The sequence below is a fragment of the Lagopus leucura genome, unplaced genomic scaffold (assembly GCF_019238085.1).
Source record: "Lagopus leucura isolate 7727_CA_CO unplaced genomic scaffold, USGS_WTPT01 Super-Scaffold_100001, whole genome shotgun sequence".
Taxonomy (NCBI): Eukaryota; Metazoa; Chordata; class Aves; order Galliformes; family Phasianidae; genus Lagopus; species Lagopus leucura.
The window spans coordinates 55,514,349-55,535,804 of NW_024962262.1; the positions used below are offsets into that span (position 1 = coordinate 55,514,349).

A 21,456-nucleotide genomic window follows, 5' to 3' on the forward strand; every position below is an offset into this window, starting at 1 on the left:
GTTTCCCAGCCTTCCTTCCCAGCCTATTAAAAGTCAGGAGCAGGGAGGCAACTGTCCGCCTGGCTCCTATTTCAAACCGCAGCTCAGGGATGTAGCAGTTGGCTGAATCAGGCCGTGCCATCGCCTCGCCAATCAGGAGAGAGGGGAGGGAGAGAGGGGAGCGCATAAAGGCTGCCGACATGAGGATTAGGAAAGCTTTCAAGGATTTGAAAGACTGAAAGCAGCTGGAAACAGTGTCTAGGGCTACAAAGAGGGAAGTCAATTTGCGGTGCGAGAGATTATTCTCGTTTAACTTCTCCGGGTCTGTTTAAAGGGCTCCCAGGACTTAAGCAAGAACATAGAGATGTCCATGGAAACTCCCCAAGTCCCACAGCCACATAGAACGCGCAGGGTATTCGAGAAGTGCCTCGCGAATGTGGCAATGTTTCATGCTAGCAACAGCCGTGGGTGTTCTAAATGCACCTATTTCCTCATGTCAGGTTAAAAAAGAAACTGTGTCATTAATGAGAGAAGAAAGCTAGGAAAATGCCGTATGCCAGTTGCATGAAGAGCAAGTGCTGGTCTGCTGTGAGATTTTGCCTTGGTGGCAAATACTCAATCACCTCTGCCTGCTTTCCCTTCTTCAGGGTGATTTCTGAAACTTTGCTACTTGTGCAACAAAATACTGGAGCCCAATTGCAACTTCAAAGGAAACAGATACATATTTCTGATTTTGACGAGATTGGCTTTTATCTGCTGCCCCTCAGTGGCTTCCATTAAAATAAACAAATAAAAAGGCTACATACATATGTACATATACCCCTAATCTATAACGCCATTGCAGTTTGAGTTACGCCTTTCTTGAGTCAAAAGCAAACAAACAGAAAAGCAGAGAAACAGAAAACTGCAAATTCACAAATTCATACCACCCACTCTTTTCCAATTTCTTTTCCCCTCGCTTTATATCAGTTCAGAAAGCCATTAGTCTCTGTTTCTCTAAAGGGAAAGCTGTCTTTTGATCTCAAGGGGACAATCAGGCAGATCTGATGTCTGAAGAAAAGCCCCAACATCGTAGATTTGCTTCTGTAAGGGTTTTATCTACCATGGCAAAATGCAGTCATTCTCCAGAATTCATATCAGTACAGGAAATCTTATTGAACTGAGCTGCAGGAAAAAAGTGAAATAATAAGTTGTTAGAGTGATGTGCTGCCAGGATTTTAATTAAAGACTTCTTAAAATATATTTCTCTTAGCTTATAAAAGCTAAAAGTGATAGATAAGCTCCAGTGCTGGGTATGTCACACGAAAAGCAAGGTCTGAAAAATCTGCTCGATTGCTTTCCCATTGAAAAACAATAATTTTTCTCCTAAGTGCCACCAAGAGGGGAGTTTGCATAATACTGGCACTGTACAGCTTAGAAGCAAGGAGGGATGGAGGGAAAAGCTGATGTGAAGCACTTCATCCATGGCCAGCTGTGCTCATCAGGTACCCGTTCTAAAGTGGGAGGATCCCATTATGCTTCACTTGCAACACAAACCAAGTGTCTCGATGGCTATTCACAACACCCTGCACAGGGTAAGACCAAAGCACAGACAACTCATTGATCCTCCAGTGATGGTGTTGTCAGGCATGCTTGCACAATGGCTCCAAGTAGCTGCAATGCAAGAGTGGGGTGCATTAAGAGCACTTAACAGGAATGCTTCTCCTCTGATGCCCAAACATAGCAGAGTGGACACGTGTCATTTGAACTGAGTAGTGATTATGAGAAAACCTTTTACAGTGGTTAAACCCAGGAGAATTCCCTCTGATATGCATTCAAAAGGAGGGGAATGATGCTTTTCTGAAGTAATTGTGCCATAGAGAGAAACTCTGTTGGTAACAGTGATTTAGATGAAGGTTCAGAATTTAAAAATCAGCAAGGAATATGAAGCAAAGAATACAAAAGGGTGAACATCTGAACTGGTTTTGAAGGTACTCCATCTCCAGAGACACAGCGGTACAGCTAGATGGGAGGAACAAGAGTTTGGATGCCAGTTTGGATGCAAGACTCGTGCTGGTTTTTAAACATTCCTCAAGATACTTGTTTTCACATCTGTCACCCAATTGTATGTATGTATGTGAGAAAGTCATACCATATTCAGAAGAAGGAAAAAAAATGCTGGCCTGGAAGGAAGAAACTTTCACAGTCTGTCCAGTGGGAAGTTGTGGAAGAAAGGCAGCTAGAGGAGGTGGTACCAGGTGTAAGTTCAGGCACTGCCAAGAGCAAACACCTGCATCACTGAGAGCAAAGTCATGGCTGGGAGCCCGACAGCCTTAGAGGATTCTCATGGATGTATGTTAAAAGACAAATGGTTACAAGGACAAAGGGCAGAATGAGGATTAGCTCAGTGGTAATCAATACAGTGAACAAGTCTGAAGGTTAAAAATTGTGACAAGGCAAATTCAAGAACAGTTTCAAACAGGTGATCCAGATGCAGGGCAACCTAACATGGAATTTACTTGATCACTGGAATTTTTTTCATTTAAAGCAATTTTATGTAGTCCAGCCCAGCCAGAGCCCTGCCAGTAGCATGGGGTGCAAAATGGGAAGTGGAAGGACTTCTCATTACCTGAATTCCAGCTGCCATGGAAATCTTTCTCAGTGCAGAGAATTGAATATGAGCTGCAGACACAAGAACCACTCTGTGTCCTTACTGAGCTGGGCCAGATAGATATGGACCAGACCCCAGGGTATATTATACACAGTAGGAGTAAAATATTGAAAGCAGAGGAAAATATGATTCGGCGCATGGGTTAGAAAGAACCGAACCTAGCTTGAAAATCAACATTTTAAATGTCTTTAGATATGAAGTCTGTCACAAATAGGTTGCCTTTACTTTGCAATAGACAACTGTAAAAACAAAGATGCGTGTGTTTTTTAAAATAAACAAGCTGAACAGTTGCACTTTGGGAGGAAAAGGTAATATTCATATTCAAACTAATGTTGCAATTCATTTCTAATGTTTTTAATAGTTCCTCCCCTAGCAGATTGAAATTGGCACCTGCAGGAAGACTGGGATGCTCAGAATACAAAACGCTACTTAATAACCCCACATAACACTAGAATATATAACTCCAGGCAACTCTGGAATGTAAAAATAACCTCCAGTAGAACTGGCACAGTAACACTTGAATTAGAAAGCTCTAAGTTGGAAAGATTTCTGAGAAGATGGCATAAAAATTAAAAGAAGTCTGAAATACTATCAATATACTTCAAAAAAACCCTGTTTTCAAGATGAGAAAGTGTCACACCAATTTTGAAATACATAGCCAAGAGTATAAGAAAGTGCTGAGTGGAACCTTGCAAAGCAGTACTTAACTGCCTTTATCAACATTGCTGTGGTGAATGGAAGAAAGATGAACTAATTACCCTGGCAGAATGTCTGACATGGATATTTAAATGCACATCCAACAGAAATTCAAAAAATAAGACCAGCAATGTCAGGCAACCTTCAATTTACAAATAGAGACTGAAAGCTTCAGTGTACAAAGTCCTTAAGGCTGACCTTTGGGAAATGCATTACCTTTCAAGCAAGATGACTCAGCCTCTTGGCAGGGTATCTCTGAAAAGGCAGAGATGAGATCACACTGCAGCCCTCTTGGAGGAGCGGTCCTTAGAAGACCATTCTCCTTGCTCAGTTATTTACCGCATCCTTCAGACTGCTCTGGTCTCATTTGGGGCTGCACCAGCCACAGGCAAGAGAGAAAGAAGATGTCTTCAGAACAACTCCTTCCTCCATCACTTACACAATTGAAACTATCCGCGGCTCAGGCAGACAGAAACATGGTACAAAATGATCCATCTGTACCCACCTTAATGACAAAACTGACTAGACTTTTTGATTTGGCTATTTTAATCAAAAGACTAATAACTTCTGAATTTCATTTCACTGCATCTGTGCTAAGAGGCAGATGCTTGACCTGCTAGGCTGAACAAGTTGGTGCACAGTTGTGTGTAATAAATCAGTGGAAAAAAAGGTCTCTGAAAGCCTGTTTCAAAATTATATGGAAGTACAATGAGTTAAAGACTGACAAAGAAGGATGGTAGAAGGGCTGAGAGGTTCTAAGCTATCTGTTCTCTAACACAGGTACATGCAGAATTTAATACAAATCATATTTAGTTTGCTGAGGTTACCTTTTTTTATTTGCTAGTTGATAGTTGGTTGGCAATGATACCTAATTGCTTTTAAAAGTAATAGTTAAATGACATTGGTTTTTTTCTTAATACTCAAGATTTAATAACCATCCATGAAATCAAGAATAATAAAATAATAAGCTTTATGTTTCTGCAAGCCCTCATTAGCATGGAAAAAAAAAAAAAGCAATTTCATTACATTGCATTTTCTATCAATAACTTATTTAGTGAACTGACTTCAAAAATCAATCACACAATGAATTCATGTTAAGCAAGTGAAGATTCAGGCACATATCAAAAACATCTCTCTACAAATCCCATGAAAAAAGGTACCACTGTTGGGAAGAACAACGAGCATTTCACTGACTTGAAATCAGACATTTCAGCTCAGATTGACACAGTTGAATTTGCCTAAAAATTCTAGTCATTCTAAAATCTTTTTTGTTTCATTTTTTTCTGGGCAGAAAAAGCAAGAAAATTTCAGCAACAATCTATATTTTCTCATAAAACCTAATTTTACAGGAAAGCCTCCCCTAGGAGTATTCCCTCAGCGAATTCTCCTTTATCTTTTCTTCCCACAGTTTCAACTATCCATGCCAGCTGCCTCCGTGTGGAAAATGTGCTTCTGTGAAGCAGGGACAGGAGATGGAAAAGTTATCTGTTGATTATACAGCAACACAGTCAGACAGAAAAATCTTGTGTAGTGAAGTATTCTATTTCACAGGACTCAGAATCGTACCTTAAAGAGCAGCAATACAAACTGCAGCCAGTAAGCTGCTCATGTCCAGGGCGAGGCGTTTGGTTTCCCCCCATTCTAATTCTTCAACTTTGCATTGAAGCTACCTTTGCTTTCCTAAATATGCAGTTATTTCTAGAAAATTTTGTGTGTGCGTGTCTGCGTGTTTAACAGAAACACATTGAAATTTTTGGGTAAAATAAAATGTAAGCTCTCCTTCTGTTTAAAAGAAAGAAGTTCGAAGATTGTTTTCCCTTTCTCTAGTCAAGATGCCAATGCATAGCAATGTTTGTGGTGAGGATTAAGCCTGCAGGGAGTGAGCAGGGGAATGACAATAGAAAAACTAAACCCAATCCTGAAGTCCTTTTGCTTAGGAAAACCTCTTTATACAACTGGGAATGTGCGAATATACGTGACTCAGGGTTTGACTTGTAGCCTCTGCAGTTCACAGGTTACCCTCACGGTCAGTTTACTTGTGAAACACTGAATTAATATCCTTTCCCACTGTTTCAGCATGGCTCTTGGTATTGATAATGTAATACATTTACTTGGGAAGTTTTACACAAGGAAAAATCACACTATTCTAATTTCAAATGAGAAAAGCAGGAAAAGGACTTAAGAGAAAAACAAAAGAATGTTCATACCAGAAAATATTAAGTTAAGGAATTCAAGGATGTGGACAGACACCACAAAGCATCAAAGCAGCAAAGCAGGAAAGAGTCATCCCAATGGAAATTAATGCTTCTTCTCACCAGGAGCACTGCCTAAAATTCTTCTTGTACACCAGCACAGGAGAGGTTTGAAGCACAGCACTGTGCAGCAGCCCCATTGGGAGTGCAGATCTGAGAGGACAGGCCTGGTCATGGCTTGCCCTTCTGCCTGTGCCAAGTAGCCTTTTTCTAACCTCTAAACTGTTTTCAGATGGTACTTTTATGAGCCAGCGTACCTCATTCTTTTTAATTACAGACATATATAGTATAGGTTTACCAGTTTCCAAAAGAATTTTTACTTTATTTAGCTCACAATTCCAGATGTTTCCCTTCTTGGGCCTCTCTTTTTGTTACATGGCACTGGCAGCAAAAGACAATGACAACAAAAGTAATGCATTTCTCCAGGTTCCAGGCAAACCAGTTTCATAGTTCAGTCCTTTGATTCTTATTCTATAAGGTGCCCTTATTAAAAAAACTAAAATAAATATCAAATTATATTAAAACAACAACAACAACAACAACACAGACTAGTCCATGAAGATTCTACTTTTTACATTCTTCAACATTTTCATGAAGATTGGTAACTTGGAAAATCAGATTCTGGTAAGATTTTGGAATTTGGAGGCCAGCACACAGATGAAATGCATACCACCAGGCTCTAGTTCTGCATTTCTCACTTCCATAACTTATTATGATTCTGCATTAGTCATTTTGACACTAAAATTTACAGATATTGCCAAGTTTGTCATATTTCATGAGTACATGTGTTTTTTTTTACAGGGAGAACCATCCATTCTAAGCCTTGCTTGCAACAGATTAGCCAACATCATTATTTTGCACTGAGTGCAAGATTAATGCATGCCTTCTAAACTGTTTCATGTAGATTTTAATCCCCAGTGCCACACCTTGTCATATATGCACATACTCTGTTTTTCCAGAACCTCCATTGTCTTGTATTTTACAGTAATACACTATGAAGTATATCTCAAGTATCCAAGAGGGGGCAATAAGAAAGAAGGGGACAGACTCTTTAGCAGGGTTAGCTGTGATAGGATAAGGGGAAATTATTTCAAATTTAAGGAGGGAATATAAGGTTGGACATAAGATAAAGGTTTTTTACAGTAAGGGTAGCAAGGTGCTGGCACAGGTTTCCCGGAGAGGTGGTGGAAGCTCCATCCCTGAAGACATTCGAGGTCAGTCTGGATGGGGCTCTGAGCTGTAGGTGTCCTTGTTCATTGCAGGGGATTTGGGCTAGATAACTTTTAAAGGTCTCTTCCAACTCAATTCTATGATTCTATGAAGATTCCAGCTCCCATTTCATAAAGGCCTTTTTCAAATACTGGGCACCAAGAAGGTCCTTTATGTAAATGGCAATTGGAAGTGAGGTTCTGGAGATCCTGAATCACTAAGCCACTCATGCTTTCATTGCTTTTATTCTCTGGAAGCCTTCTGGGATTAAGAGGGAAGAACTTGGTACATACTCTATAGCACAGCACTACGAAACTGGACACGAAGAACCCCTGTCACATGCAAAGTCAACGGTTACCAAGTCATTTTGTCATTAGGCAACATAGCAACAAAATTCAACATATTTCCTTTGCATGTGTGAACTCAGGAGTAGAAGTTTATGCACACAGTATAATGCAATTCACACTGAAGTGGGAGATAAATAAATGTTGGAGGTTTGAAATCAAAGACTTCCATGATTTAAATAGTTTCCATATATCTTTTATTAAGGGAATTCAAAATTCACTCGGATCTTCAGTTAACTGAAAACCACCTGCTTCCCTAAGTAGTTCACAGGCTACAAGAATAAAGTCTACTACAACAGTCCTTTGGGAAAAGGTGATGATACTTTAACAAGATAATTCTGCAGGCCATCCCTGCATGCTCAGGCCCGGGGCTGTGGGGCACAGAAGAATTAATCTGCCATACCCATATTTTAAACTGCAGAAGAATAAAGCCCTGATCACTTATGGCTTGGAAATTGAAAAGGAAGAAATAGCACCTAAAATGCAGAGCCTAAAATGACTGAAACTGACACTACAGATCTTTATTATTACAGCTTTATGTGATTCAGAAACCTACAAATAAAGTACATGGCTTGGCAGCATTTGTAAATTAATAACTGCTTCAAGGGATGGATCTGATTCGAAATGTATTTTGGGTGCCTCCCTGTGTGTTCCCATGTTCAATCAGTGCAGAAAAACTTTCCCTTTAATATTGCTTGTTTGGCCACCACAGACCACTAAAGCCTTCAGTGCAGTTAGCTGTGATAATGGGCACGCTGTGGGCGACAGATACACCACTCTGCTCTTTCCTGTCTCAAACATTTTCTACAAATTTATCTTTCAGTGTACCTCTCTTCAAGAGATAATATCATTAACATTCAACAAATATTAGCAGAGCATTTGGTGCACAGTTCATTAAGGTATTGCAGTGTCTCAAACAGGTGATAGAGGAGTTGCTATGGTTACTATAGTCTCTTAAGCTGAACACTAAATAGGTTCACAAAACATATATTCCTATTTGTTATGTAAAATATTAGTTACCCAGCTGGCATTCATTTATGCACTCCTTTTATTTTGTCGAGGACTTTCCACTCCTTCATCTTTCAAATAAAGTGGATTTTAGTATTGTTTGGAGAAAGGAAAGGTCACTAGCCATCCTCCTCCTTCAGAAAAGGGGACAAGTTAGGTAGCTCATTACATACCCTGTTTATAATTAAATCTAAAAATGACAGCTCCACTGTACTGGAATTGTGAGAGCTTTTATTTCAGAGGATTTAATGAGTCATGGAAACATGTTTACAAGGCAACAAGCCCTCACTACACAAAGAACTCAACAGTAGTGGCAGTAGACCATATAGCTTTTAATGGCCTGAACTTTCTGTTTTGCATGCAGACATTGCCCTGAGATTGTCCCACCACCAACATCTGATTCAATGTTTCTTTCAGATGGGATACTTTTTTTGCCAAAGGACTTGAAGGTGATATTTAGGAAGACTATTATCAGGCATGCAAATTTGGAGAAAAGTGTGTCACATCAAATCTTGACAGCTTAATAAGGTATTACTCATGGGCAAATGCTTTCATGCACTGCCTGCTCAAAAGGGCAGGTTGAAAAGAGTAATCATAAAGACAACACATTTGGTATTTTCATCCTTGTCTTCATAATGCAAATAAAGGAAAGTTTCAACATACTAATTTCATTTCATTTCATTTCATTTATTAAAATATCCAGGAATGAGAACACACGCAAAGTTTCCTAATTTTTATCATGATAAAAACACTCTGTTTAATTTTCTTTAGGCTATTGTGACCACTATATCCCTTATGCTTTATTTTGAGTATTTTCGGTGACTTTAGTTGTAGTTATGAGGTGGAATCCTGCTACTATGAAACTCATTTACAGTACTACCAGCACAATTTTTAATGAGCTGAAGGTTTCTAGGATTACATCTATATTCCACTGATAAAATAAAAGCAATAAAGGAGAAAAAAAAAAAAAAAAAAAAAAAAAAAAATAGAGAGAGAGACTTCTCTAATCTAGGGTAATAACTTTAATATACTGGAACACCTGTTACTATGCTAGAGTTAGACGATAGTTAAGTTTTGAGTAAGACTAAGCAGGAGCAAATGTGCTTGCAACTTCCAGATCTGCTTTTCACCCAGAGAGATTCCTGGGAAATTAGTTAATATTTTGCATTCTGAGGCAGCAATTTTTTATAGCAGTACTGAGCAACAGGGTAGGAATTTGTATAAGATAATATATTGAGCAGATTTAAGTACTAACTAGGCATTTACCTTGTGTATTTTAAAGCACAGAATGTTGCATTTTTCTAGAATCAAAAATGGGCATAGCATATTGTTCTTGCAAGGTGTGACCATGTTAACAACTAGGGCACCTTCTGTTAAAGCTATTAATATGTGGCTTATCACTTCATAAAAGCTTGAAATCACAACACAACAACAATAAGCACATGTGGCACATATGAAGTCGATCTACAAACACAATAATGAGCATTCAGCAAGAAGCATTTTTGTGCTATGCTTAGCAGAAGTAAAATTAGCTGTGTTTGTTCTACAACTTGCACTTTTGTTATCCACAAAATAACCCATCCATACTCACTCTATGTTTTGGTTCCTTTCCGAAGACTAGGGATGTCTTGTTGCCTTCTCTTTCCTCAGCACGCAACCAACCTGACTTGCAAAGTCAGAAGGTGACGGTGATGTCAGCCACCAGAAGGCTTAGCAACTGCAATGAAACCTGTTCCCAAACCTACAGCCAGCCCTCTGTTGACCAAGATAGCTATCATCTGGTATGATGAGTGTGTCACTGGTTTCAGTATTTAGGTACTTATGGCACTTAAAAGGAGAGATAATTATAGGAGCTATCATGAAAAAGTGGATGGGGTGACAAATGAATGAGACAGAAAAGCAGGAAAAGCAAATGTACCAAACTCAGGAACACACGCAAACTGAAAAGGGATGAGGAGGACATTTCTCAGGAAAACAAGCCACCAAAATCTTTGTGATATAAAACTAAGGGTGGGGGGAGGGCGCGGGGCGTGCGCATTAGCAAGGAGTCGGTTTGCCACTGCCGTTGAAGGTACCGATAGCGGAGCGGGCTTGGAGCTGCCTGCCCGCTCCGTGCCGGGCTCAGAGCAGCCCCTGGCGGCCGCCTCCCCGCTCCTCTATCGGGACCTTCGATGGCAGCCATTCAAAAGGCCAATCGCTCGGCCCCCACTCAGCCTCCCTTCCTTGCGGCTGGCAGCGCTGCGTGCAGTGCGCAGGCTGCTACGCCAGCTGCTTCCGAAAGAAACAGGGCTCCTTGTTGGAATGATTATAAGGTGAGTGTACTATCGGTGCGTACCTGGAAGCACGTTTTATTGCACTTCATGCCCCAGCTCTATTACCACCGTGAAGTCTGTGCTGGGATTTCTCAGTAGTCTTAAAGGCCCACAAGTTTGCATACTTGAAATTTGTGATAAATTTTTTTCCCAGCACATGCCTAGCCCCTTGGGATAAGGAAAAAAATGTTAAGGACCAGCTTTCTGCTTGCAAAAATATGATGAAACCGCTGAACTCTGACCATTTAAGCAGAGCGCATTCCACATTAGCCTAGAGCAACAGGATATTCTAATAGTCAGCATAAAGGGGATAAAAACACCAGCAAATAAACCCTAGCATAACTCGAACCATTCCACTTAAAACTATGTGGATATCAATCTGTCTTGCTCATTTTCATCTTCCTTCTGTCTTTCCTGATTTTACACTCACTTTGTGTTTGCTGACAAAAAAAAAGTACCCAGAAAACCCAAACAAAGAACTTCTGAATCAGACAAATGATGTGGTTTTGAGTGCCATGTCCAGACAGAACAGAACGTGGTTCGATACCACCTCTACGGAGTGGCTCTGTGGAAACAACATCATTCCGCTGATTATTACCTCCTCCAAGAATTGTGCAAAAAACACATCCTCAAAATGAAATGAACTCTTATTCTTGTTTGCACTCACAGTTTTCTATGACTTGTTTCTTCCTAGATGCACAAAGAATAAATACTGGGGAATTTTGGCATAAATCCCACTATTTCCACTCTTGCAAATAATAAGCTTCGTATTATTGGTAGATGTGAGCAGGTTGAATCTTTACACTGAGAACATTTAGAGCTACAATTACTATCCAAGCCTGAATTCCTTTTGAAGATAGATTTTATTCTTCCAATGGAAAATGAATAAAACAATGTAACCTCACCTTTAGACTGTGCTTCCTCTCCCAGCTGGTCTATTCATAGTATTTCCTTTCAGGTATTCCTCTATCTTTACTCAGTGATTTCTTCCTCTTACTCATGCTTCCTTTTTTTAAGGGTAGTTAATGAAGCTGCCATAATAATTCAGCAGAAAATCAACAGCTTTGTGCGAGATCTTGACTCTTGCAAGAATAACCTGTCACTCCTAGCTGTGTCCAAGAGCAGGTGTTGCTGACAAATGAATATCTGACACAGAATCATGGAGTTGTAGAATCATAGAATGGCCTGGGTTGAAAAGGACCTCAAAGATCATCTATTTTCAACCTCCCTGCCACTGGCGACTGGGCAGGGTCGCCAACCACCAGACCAGGCTGCCCAGAGCCGCATCTTATTGTTCTTCTAATTTTCCTCAGTCTCATAAAACAGCCCTGAATGGAGGACAAGTTTTATGTAGCTGAGTATTTACTATTTCTCTGTATTTCAGCAGCCCTTTCATTAATATGGAAGGTGGTTTAATCCAAGAGTGTGGGAATTACTGAGGGATGTGCTTATTTTCTTAACAAAAGTTCAGGCATGCCATTATTAGCAATCTATGGTATGTCATCAGTGTCAAAGGCCAAATAGTTTCTTGAAATGTTTAGGAATCAAGTATATTCTGAATCTGAGGAGTCTGTTCTCTGCCATTCACATGCACACATGGGAGTAAAAAAATCAGAATGACTGCATCTTGCCAAGATGCTCTTGTATACTCCTACTGCACCAATTTCAATAGCATACTCAGGTTCTCAGTGAGACTGACATGTATTCCACAGAATCATGCCTTGCCAGCATGCCTTGGGCACTTCTCAAGGTTGTCTCTGCCTGTACAAACAATGGTCCCACAGCGCCAGACCCAACCTTTTTGGAAGACAGTTTCCGTCTTATATGTTATGGATGTCTAACCTTTCGGCTTGCCCAAACCACAATGAGGGAAGGGGAATTGTCTTGGGCAGCATCTATAAAGGTTGCTCCGTACGAAATACCTCCTATTTATTTCTGTGAAAATTACAACAGATACAAAGAGCACAATAACACTACTTAATAGAGAACATTCTCAGCCACAACAAACTCTTTTTCAGCAATAGCCACCAGCATTACAAGCATTTTCACCAGCAATGAACAAAAGCCTGCATGCCATGCTTGTAACAATCTGCACCAGTGGAGCTGACCCGCTGTCACCACTGTTGAAACGCTCCATCCACCCACTCCATCCACTCCATCACCTCACTGTGCTCACATCCATTCTTTGGTCTCCATCAGTGCTCAGCAAGCATTGATGAATGTCAGTGGGTGCCATTTTCTCCACAGAGAGTTCAGTGATATACCTGTGTTTCATATGCACTTCTGTGTCAGACACAATTTTGCCAGACAGCCCCTCAGCTGCCATCTGTCGCACAGCAACAACATGTAGTGGAATATTGTCAGGAAAGTTCAGCTTCTACTGCCATACCACCAACATCCACCTCTGATGTCATGGGCTGACATAATAGAATGGGAAGCATTACTTTCAGTGCAGCTCTTGTAAAATACATAAAATAGTTAACATATAAAGAAACAAAACTTTTTTTTTTAAATCAAAACAGTAAAAAAGGGCAACAAAACCGTTAAAAAAGTGGCATGTGTGACCTTATTTTTGTGAAACAAATGCATCGCTCTGGTTTGATTGTGGTGGCTGCAATTCTTAGTGAGAACATCAGCAGAGATTTTTTATGAAATTTTACTCTTCCTGTGCTTCATCAGTGAAAATAACTGTTTACAAATTGATAAAAAACAATGGCATGAATAAGATGTGACTATGAAGCGAGGGGTATTTCTCTCTGGTATGAGAGGGCTTGTGAAAGTCTGGCAAGGAGACGTGATTTTTGGCTGTAACAGTATACATTCCATTTGAAAATTCACAGGTAATATATTTGTGTCTACTAAAAATGGAGTCACAAATAAACCAAAAAATTGATTTTTGCCTCCTCAACCTTGAAATCTATTCTCAGATTCCTCTATCACAATGGAAAGCACAGCTGCATATTTTTCACCGTTCACAGGACTGTGTTTAGCCAGTGCATCAAAGTCCACAAACTTATTTGCCATAACTTCAGCTGTCACTGCACTGTTCCCTTCCCATGCCTGGATTTCAGCCCAGATAGGGTTCATAGCACACCAGTTTTTGGTTGGTGCTGAGTGATGGGTGCATTCTTGGAGCAAAGCCACCGCCACAATGACGTGGAAGCAGGGGGTGGCTGCACTTGTGCTGTGCTGTGTTGCACACAGCCGCAGGCTGCACTTTGGGCATGTCCTCTGTATAGCTTCTTGCATATGGAAGCATATCTACCAGTTTAATATCTCAATAATACGTTGCTTACTGGCACAGCATGTCACCAAGAACACCCAAGGAAGACATCTGGAGGGTATTAACATGATACCCATTAAGCAGCTATGTGAACAGGTCATGGCAGCTTGAGGAGCAGTGTTTTTCAGCAATCACAAGATCTGTCTCTAAGAACAGTGTAGATCCACCACATCGTTATGGTAGATGACCCCTAATGGATGTATCATTCTTCATGGACTTTTGGACTGAACTTTCCTTTTTACATTTTATGAACAGAGAGAGTCCTAACCCTTTCCTTGAGCAATAAAAGATTCTGGCTTGATTTTTCACTGTCGCACCTCTTAATTTCTCAGTAAAGCATCTTCCATCTCATTAATATTTTCTATTAATTACCTTGATGACACACATAAGATGAAAGTTTCTGGTTGAAAAAGTTGTAAATGAAAGAACTGCTACTGTTCTGATTTTATCCACCATTAAGTGACATAATTATTTCATTTAAAGCAGTCCACCTGTTATACTTCATAGAGACTGGCAAAATATGTTAAAACATTTATTACATTCAACAGAGAAAAGGAAAAAGCATTTAATTTTGAAATGTTAATGTTTCTGAAAGATAGTTGATTAGAGTCTTGAGTTTATCAGCAGTTGCTGAAGCCCAGCCTGAATCTTCAACACATCACCAATAGGCATTGGCCAATAGTCTCGTTTCCATATGAAAAAGCAATGTTGATTCAGTACAGCTCTTTTAACCACAATACTAGGTGCAGCATCCTCCACAAAACATGATATATGCTTTTTACATCCCTTTCCAAGAAACATTTTATAGTACCTCTCAGATCTCTTATTAATGTTTTTTTGTTTTTTTGTTTTTTTTTTTGTTTTGTTTTGTTTTTGTTTTTGTTTTTTCTGTGTGGTATGAAGCTAGGGGTTAAAAAAGAAAAAAAAAAGGCTTTAACACCAGGAAGGCAGGAGGAGGCCTTTCTGCCAGAAACAGGGTGCTTTAAACTTTTACAGGCAAATTTTATACAAGAAAAAATCCTGATGTGATTAACTATTAGAAGAAAACTGAAATAGTTTGCTTAGTTCATGAAAAAAAAAGACAAGTTTAAGAAGCTTGTGGCTTATGTGCAAAACTGAAAGTAAGCTACAGTATCTATTTTGATTGGGTGGTTGCTTCTCAGTAAACATATAAGTATGTTCTTAAAAATAAATAAATAAAAAATGGATAGTGGAGCTTTACTGCTGCTGTGGCTGCCAGATGTCATCACAAATACTCTGATGGGAAAAGAGAAAATGATGCTCAATTGTAAATCAAGATTCCCTTTGAACTTTGATTTGAACTTAATCCAACAATAGAAGAAAATACATTTCTTCACTCAAGCCCAACCACAAGAACAGCCACCCTTGTCTTGTTTTCTTTACACTGCTCTTATCCTTAATTAAGTACCTTTCGTTATAGTTTTGCCACAGCAAACTTGATGAAAGCAATCACTTTTGTATTAGAAAAAGGAGAGGGAAGGGGGAAGACTAGACATGGCTTTGTCAAATGTATATAGAGAAATACACACAAAGCTCCATTCAAATCAGAGTAGATGTCCTCTGACTGATCCACTGTCTTAAGATCAGAAATCTCTGATTGGAAGAAGAAGAAAGCAGCAGAAAGATAATGGGGATATATATAGCAGTGGGAAAACTTTCCTACATGGGCCTCGTTATTCGCTCTGAAAAACTAAAAATAAAATCTCTGGATAAAACTCCATTTTGCACTTGAGTGGAAAAAAGGACTGAAGGCAAACTCTTCCCAATGGCTGCATTTCAAATTACAAGGATATAGTAGTTTTAAGGATAAAGCACAAAGTTGTCCAAATGGCAACACGCACATATTCATGAAAGCCTGGCAACACATGTGATAACTCCAGCATCTCAACACTTTCACCTTGTGACATTGTTCTGTGCGGGTCCTGACCATCAGGGGCACTCACTAAGGAGCAGTATTTAGCAGGCCAGGAACTCAGAATTACACACATGAATGAGAAGACTGTCTAAGTTTTATGATCATTCTTTTCAGTACTTGTTACTGCATTCTGTCTGCTTCTGAATTTCCTGTAAGTGATTGCACATTTGTTCCTTATAAATACTTATTTTGAAACAGCTTCAAGTTGTCCTACAATTTTGTTTCCTCCCAGACTTTTAGCAATAATTAAACAGAGCAGGCTTTAACATTTGAATCCATTTCAAGGGAATGAGGATACACTGGAGGCTGTGGGAAGGGGTGTATTCTCTCAGAATGAAAAGAGCACATGGAAATGCTTTTATCCCATTAGCACAGGCACAGAAGGCTGCTGTAATACATCTGCAGCTGTTGGAGAATAGCATGCAGATGAGCTCACAGCTGGGTCTGAATGGGACAAGGATCCTGCACTCTTTTTAAGGAAAGATTCCCAAGCATAGGTGTAGTTCCACCACCTTTGTTCCTCTCAAACTTTCTAGGATTTTAATATAGAGCAGTCACTCAACCACTTCTGGCCCCATCTGGTCCGTGGGTTATTAGCTTCTCTACAGCGTCCTACATCTTATTACCACTTTGCATGTCATTACCATCCAGTTTAAGTCGTTGTAACACTTCAGTAAGCAGCTTTAACAATGTAAGAGTCCAGAGCACAGCTGACAACTCAGAGGCATAAACAGGGTGGAAACTGTATGAGCTCCTGTCACATGGACTATATCCTTGGTCATCTGTCTTGGGAAACATTCAAAGACTGAAAGGGTCCTTTTGGTCCATTTTAACAACATAACTTAGATGTTACTCTACAGAAGTCAATGGGATAATGAGGAGCTGCCATTTCTTACAGTTCTGTCACAAGGCTCTGGCTATTTGATGTATTCTGTGAAGAGTCAGCTCTTGATACCAAGTCATTATGTGAGAATCACAGATTTATTTTCTTTTTTAAAACGGAGTTAGCCTTTACACTGTTGTAGAGAGAGAGCTGACAGTCTGACCTGAGTATAACCCCACGATCTGAAAGCCAGAGGCTAGAGAAAAGGAATGCAGAATTGTCTTTAATGTGTTATGATTTTTAAGCTAAAACACCATGACTCTGGAAGGTTTGGAGCCTGGCAGGAGGTCAGTGCTTTTCAGAAGCTAGCTTTCTTTTGCAGGTAAGACAAGACCCTCCCCATTTTATGGCAGCCCAGGCAGGGAGCTCCTGGAAGGCAAATCTGGTCCTGCTGTAGCTAATAAGTCTGTTGTGAGCTCCTTTCCTTTGTAGAGCAGATCCAGAGGACGTTTCTTAAACCACACTGACTTGTTGGTTGAATACCTTGCTTGAAACTATCTTTGTGCCATTCATTAGCTTTGGCTGAGGCTTTGCAACTTCTTTTATTAGAGAACTACAGAAATCTTTGTCCCTGAAAACCACTCGCACACTGTCCCTATTTCCCAGTCCTCTGTGATGTTCAGGAGGGCTGCTATGAATAAGGCACAAAAAACCAACAACATTGTGTAGTTGACATTACAAGAATTTTAATTAAAATACTCATTACCTACCCTCCTGACTTCCCCTGCAGCCAAACTCTGGCAAATGCTTCTGTGTAGCTGTACATTTGCATACAGTTCTGGGGTTTCCATTTTTCTCTTTTTGGCCAACGTTGCACAGACCACATCCTGACACCACAAACCTCAGCAAGCCCCTCCAGCCAGCTCTGGGTGCAGCAGGAGACAACCAGCTGCTGCAGCAGGAGGACAGGGGCTCCTGCACACCCTTCCTCTCTGTAGCTGCAGCCTCAGCACTTCCCTTAGTCCTCACTCTGTCTCTCCCTTCTTGTTTTTTCCTTTCTCTCAATGCTTCTCCGTGACAGGAGCACCTTGACCTTGCTGCTCTTTGTCGATGATGAGATGCTGATACTTTTTCATGCATCAGCCCCCAGGCCACTAGCAATACAATGAGCAACACTGATCTAAGTAGGACCTGTGGGATCTAGTCAATGCCTTGTCTTTATGCTGCATTTCAGCCTACTGCAGGCTCATGCTTTGTGACAATTTGACAAAGCTGGAATGATCTGTAAAGGAAAGCAGATATTCCCTAAACTAACTGAAATACTAGAGTTTTTATCATACTTCTATTTTTTTTCCCCCAGCTTCCACTGCAGCACCAAATTACAAAGATTAATAGAAAGCCTTGTGTGAGTTAGCAATGGAGAGCTGGGCCTGTTCATCACCTGATTACAAACTCTGAGTTTGTAATCCAGCAGTGCTGAGAGCAGGAAGGACATCTTCACAGAAATATGTAGAAAGCAAAGGGGAATGTTTAACTGAGCAAATACTGAACAGTGATTAAAAAGATCCGATATAAAAGTGCATCCATATGTGTGCATGGATGTGTGTAGGTATATGATATCCTGTTATTATGATCATTACTTACTGGCACCTCCCATAATCCTGTTTATTGTAAAACAGATTAATCACAAGAAAATCTGTGAGTGCACCCAAATTATTCCACCCCAATAACAACAGTGGCAAGTTCCTGGCACTGCCCAAAACCCTATCCTACCACTTCAAACTCAGTAGCAGAGTGATGCATATGTTGCTGTCCATTTTCATGGTGTAAATGTTGAGTATATCATTCCAGAAATGCACTATTATGTATTCGAACAATTAAGGAAATATCATCAGCCTAAATCCAATCCTGATGAAGGTAATATGAATGCAGACTGTCCCAAGGAGTGAAAATGAACTAGGGTGGTCATTACAAGAGTGCTTACTCACAGAGGGATTTAGAGAAGAAATTATAGGCCCACACGACTTTCATACTGCATCACAACCAGCTAAAGAGAGGCTGTAAATTCTATAAATTGTTCATTTGGTAGTGTTGGGAACATCAGCCTAAATATCCATTGTATCTGGGCACTAAGTGACTTGTTTTCCTTAGAAAATTAGCATCACTTGGACTTGAGCAGCTTATCATCTCTTGCACCATCCCAGCTACACCAAGTCCTGCAATGAGCTTGCAGGAATATGCCAGCTCAGAGTACACTGTGTGACTGGAACACGTGGCAGGTCTGTACAATGGAGCCTCGTGCTCATACCTTGCTGTCTAAACAACTGGAGGTAGCGCAGTGAAGATTTATGTAGGTCATGGCAAGAAGCCACGTAGGAGTAATCTAATATCTTGGAAGCATTTCCAAGTCAGTGTTCTTCTCCAACTGGATGTGCCTCTATCTTCTGGATTTAGGCACCCATGTGACTTGGCATCTCAGGCACTGTGCTACACTGCATGTCTCCAACTCTTGAGCAAGCAAACACAGCTGGCTGAGACATCTCTGCTCCAGCAGTGCTGGTTATCTTTAAAGAGCTATTGGAAAACTCCACCTATCTTGTTTTGCTGATTAGGAAGGTCTTTTCTCCAAATGACATCACTTATCTTACTGCACAGCTGTGCATGTGATGTTAACATGACTAGATTAAAACACCTGGCTGTGGTATTACTGAGGTTGTGTTGGATGCTCAGGAAAAAAATGCCAAGGGAAAGGAAACAAGCAGCAGTTTTAAGATAGAGGGTTAAAAAACTTAATATTAAAAATTAATGGCATCTTGTTTCCCTCTGGCAGAGAGAGGAAAAAGTAAGGGAAAAAAACATCAGTATTACTGTTCACTGTTGCTTTTCTTAATAAATTGAGCTCTGCTTTTCCAAATGCTGTATGATCTGCTTGCTAAGCACCTAATGCCTGCTCCATCTTCTTACATGTTTCCTGTGTTAAGAATATCTAATTTCTTTGTTGCAAGATGCTTTGAGACATAACAAGTATGAAAGGAGCTACAGAAAACCCAATTCAGTTTTCTTTTTCATATCCTAGTTAATGTTCAAAGCCAAAATGTTGCCCTTAGACGCACATGTGCAGCTTTGGCTGTAGCCACTGGGAGTTTATTGTACCTATCTGTGGGGAAACACAGGCCTTGAAGCTTTCAAAATGCTCCAATACTGGGGAGAAAAGCCTTGGAGCAATCTTTCAAAAATGCCTGCATCATGCTGCATCTATTTGAAACCCCTTAATGTTCATATCCGTAGCAGTTATGCAGCCAGAGAGGACCTGTAAAGGTCACCTGCCATGGAAAAGGAATTTCCTATGACAAAAAGGTCTTCAAATATTTTACTACATAAATATCCATAGATTTTATGCAGAAATATACTTTTCAGAACTTAGATTAAATATATGAAAATTCCTAGAAGTCTATATGGTCCCCCTTTGGGGTGCTTTATTTACAAAGCCTATATTTTGCTATAGCAAGGCATATTCATAGTCTAAAAGTGCTCAAGGCATTATGATAGATAGTTGGATGGCAGTGAATGGAAAATAAAAACAAACGGAAGCTCCACCTGGCTGAATGGCCTTTAGATTTCCCCATAGGAGTCATAATAGGATGCAAAATCTTTCTCTTCCACTTGCTTTAACAATTATATGCATGCATAAATAAATAAATATCACCCAGAGCACTCAATAATTTATTTACTTTGATCTGGTCATGAATGTGCTACATTAATACACAATACTGTATGGGTGATAGCAGAGTTTTTACTGGTGATTCTACATTATTGTAGCTCTGAAATAGGATGGTTTAATCTGTTTGAAAGACCAAGTGCAATGGATACGTACAGTCCTGCTTTAACTCATAGTTTGTATGATACATATTTCCTGGTTTTAACTGGGCAAGACCAAATCAAGATTTTAACAATTACAGTCTTGAGGGCAAAAGTAAATCTAGCAGAACAAGGACTAATAATTCCAAGGATGCTAATGGCAAATACTCTCATGTGTGTAAATAATTAATTGCCTTCTTGTTAACAAGTTCAGATTTTCCGTTCTCTGGCTAATGAGCCCAAGGGTCAGCTTTTCTATGAGAAATAGAAACATTTAGGATTCTGTCCTCCTCGCCTATAACTCATTTATAACCTCTCATGGCATCAGGTGCAAAGATTCAAGATTCAATTTATTACTCCAGGCAATTCCCACTTTAAAAGATGGTGCAGGTACTCCACAGAAATAAATGAAGGGAAACATTAATGATGTAAAACCAACAGAAGTATGCCCTACGGAGATCATACCTTTCAAATTCATAGAGACACATCAAGCCATATAATGTCTTTTGTACTTTTCTGGAAAGACTATAAAGCCCTCTAATCATCTCCTATAGAAAAAAAAAATAGAATTAACAGCACATTTTTCACATGGAACACAGTATGGACTACAGCTGGTTGCTTTTCTTGGCCTGCTTTTTCTTGACAAAAATGATTTTTTAAAACTTTTCTCAATTTGGTCTAGCATTTCCCAATCTCCTACCTCTATAGAAAGATGGTAGCACAGAAATTAGCATAGCAGAGCCAGACACCTAACTGAAACAGAGCTGAAACACAGGCATCTTTGTCCAGTTTTCCACTTTCTCCAGTAGAATCGACAGTCACATAAATATTTACCTTCCATGTGTGCTGAGCTTAATTGATGCATTGTTAATGACTACAATAGTGTTCAAATATCCGTGACTTCATTTCAATAGAGACCACCTGCTCCCCCAGTATGTCTCCCTGGGACTGATTCCAGGAGAACATCTTCTCATAGACAGAGAAGATCATCTGTGAAAAATGTCCAGTGCTCTGATCATGAACACTCAAAATCTTCTTTTCTCAGAAATGCTGGACCAAAATTCCGCCTTTATTTTCCTTTCTGTGAAATGGGAGTACTTTGTACA

General features: G+C 39.9%; 1 protein-coding gene across 1 annotated transcript in view; it reads right to left on the reverse strand.

Moving 5' to 3' along the window:
* MID1 (midline 1) overlaps positions 1-21,456 on the reverse strand; it is a 239,004-nt gene that overhangs the window by 134,159 nt on the left and 83,389 nt on the right. The gene's annotated exons all lie outside the window — the stretch shown is intronic.